The sequence below is a fragment of the Trichechus manatus genome, unplaced genomic scaffold, assembly GCF_000243295.1.
Source record: "Trichechus manatus latirostris isolate Lorelei unplaced genomic scaffold, TriManLat1.0 scaffold00016, whole genome shotgun sequence".
In the NCBI taxonomy this organism is placed as follows: Eukaryota; Metazoa; Chordata; class Mammalia; order Sirenia; family Trichechidae; genus Trichechus; species Trichechus manatus.
Window position 1 is genome coordinate 21,828,039 of NW_004443952.1, and position 2,962 is coordinate 21,831,000.

Here is a 2,962-nt window from a genome sequence, read left to right on the forward strand (position 1 = left end):
TGGAGGCAATTAGCTACACCATCCTCCTCCTATTCCTGACTCTCCTTCTTCCTCTCCTTCTTCCTCTCCAGGGGAATAGAGATCAATTGTTGTATACTACTGCTTTTTCATGCTCCACGAATAGGGATCCTCCCATATACATGATGTCAGTGTAGAGTGACTTGTAAAATGGCCTTCCTGAGGAGCAATGTGATGTGGTGGAGAGGAAGGGATGGAAACATGGAACAGACACCTGAATCCTGGTCCCTGTGCTGTCACCAATGCCCTGAGTGACCCTGAGCACACTCCCCCTCCTCTCTTGGCCTCAGTTTCCACTTTTCTGAGTTTCTGTGGGGATTAAGTGAGATGATGTATGTACATGCCTGTCCCAGTACTTGACACGCAGAAGGAACTCATCAGTGTTTGTAGTTCACCTTGTACCTCTCAGGGGTGTTTGGGGATGCAGTGAGAAAACACACGCAGAGCATCCGGCTCTGAGTCTGGTGCATAGTAGGTGCTCGATGGCACCTTTTCCCAGCCCCTCCTGCACGCACTCTGCATTTCCCCGGTTCTGTGCCTTTGTCTATACGTCAGTGCTGTTCGGCCCCAGGTCTGGGTTCAGGGAATGACTTGAGGGAGCCTTAAAGAGTGTCCATCAGCACTTCTCAGGCTTTAGTCGGCCTGCGAATCACCTGGAGCTTGTTAAAATGCAGAGGGAGTAAAAAGTGGAGCCCAGGTTTCTGGCTTAATTGGCTGAATAAACAGTGCTGCCCTTCAGTGAGGTAAGTGTAACAGAACACTTCCAGTTGCAAGTAACTGAAAATCTGATCAAACTGAACTTTTTAAAAGGAAGAAGAGAAGTGCATGGTTCATATGCCTGAAGAGTGTGAGGGTTGGTCTGGCTTCAGGTGTTTCTGGACCCAGAGGCTCAAATCACATCACCAGTGTACTTTCTCTCCATCTCAGAGTATCTGTTGACTCCATTTTTGACGGCTCTTCCCACATTACCACAAGATGGCTACCAGCCTCCTGACCACAAGACGGCTGCCAGTACCTCTTTGAGCTGGTAACAAACAAGAACCTGTCCTAGCATTCCCAGCAAAAGTTCTAAGATTCGCTCTGACTGGGCCAACTTAGGTCACATGCTCACCCCTGAACCAATCACTATCATTGGGTTAATTCATTTAGATCTGATCCATGTCTCAAACCCTAGAGCTTTGGTGGAGCCACAAAGATCTCAGGAACTGAGAGGGAAAGGGGTGGATCCCCAAGAAACATTGGGGCTCTTGCTAGAATAAAGGGAAATAGATGCCAGGGAATCAAACCACTGCTGTCCAGCTCCACGGACAGCATGGGAAGAAGAGTATGAGGTTGGGGAAGAAAAGATGATGAGTCTGGATTAGAATGTGTTGTGTTGGCAGGGCCTGTGGGATACCCACAGGGACATGTTCAGCAGGAAGCAGGGCATAAGAGTCTGAAGAGTTCAGGGGAGAGACCCAGGCTGGAGGGAGAGCTCTGGGAGTTGCCAGTGCGTAGGTGGCGAGGGGGAGGCTTAAGAAGGCTAATCATGACACAGACTTTGGGATCCATCCTGGAGTCCCTGCTTAAGGAATAGCAAGTCTGGGCTGGTGACAGTCCCTTCTTCCCTTTGCTCTTCAGGATTAGGCAGTGGGAGCAGCCGCTGTGATGATGAAGCAAGCAACGCCTCAGCTACCATCTTACAGCACCAGCTTTCTCTTCTTTTCTTGTTTTATACCTTCTTCTCCCTTAGTTCCTCTGCTATTCACAAGGTTTTCACTGAACAATGAATAAGGAAGACCAAAGAAGAATTGATTTGAATCATGGTGTTGGAGGAAAATATTGAATATACCATGGACCGCCAGAAGAACAAACAAATCTGTCTTGGAAGAAGTACAACCAGAACGCTCATTAGAAGCCAGGATGGCAAGACTTTGACATGATATCAGGAGGGATCAGTCCCTGGAGAAGGACATCATGGTTGGTAGAGTAGAGGGTCAGCAAAAAAGAAGACCCCCAACGAGATGGATTGTCACAGTGGCTGCAACAGTGGGCTCAAGCATAACAACGGTTGTGAGGATGACACAGGGCCGGGCAGTGTTTTGTTCTGCAGTACACAGGGTCGCTATGAGTCAGAACAAACTTGATGCCGCCTGACGACGACAACAATGACAACTCCCTTAGTTGATATCGAGGACCTGGATATATTTGATAGTCATTCTATCCATTGATGCTGCAAACGAATAGATCCATGCCTGCCTTGGTGTCAGGACACGTGACAGAGCCAGGATCCTTAGGGACTGACCCTAAATCCACTGTGCTGAGAATCACACAGGCCAACACCTCACCAGAAGACTGAAGGACAAGCATCTCCAAAGAGGGGCGACACTGATGACTCCTCCCACCTCTCCTGGTCATGTTCTCCCATGTCCGTTGCGCAATGGGATCTATGATGGTACCAGGAGGGCCCCAAAATGGGGGCAGTCTTGTGAAATGCTGCAATGGAAGACAGGGACTCGGTGACCCATATAAGTCTTGCATATGCTTGAGATATGGAGTTGCATCTCTGTGTCCTGGGGGCTTCACAAGGATAATAAAAATCTCCAGTATTACCGTGAGCCAGTGTGCTTGCTATCTTCATTATTTTTTACCTGATGACTCCTGGGCCATGGCTATTGAGAAAAAAGTCCCAGCAAAGTGTACCATAACAAAATGCCACAAAGCCGGTGGCTTCAAAGAACAGAAATTTAATTTCTTACAGTTCTGGAGGCTAGAAGTCCAAATCAGGGTCTCGCCATATCAATTCCTCCTGGGGCTTTGAGGGAGGAACTGTTCCATATCTCTCTCCTAGTTTCTGGTGGCTGCCGGGAATCCTTTGCTGCTTACAGATGTATCTTCACATGGCGTCGTCCCTTCACTCTGTGTGTGTGACTCCCTTTTTATAAGACACCACTCAGAAGGGATT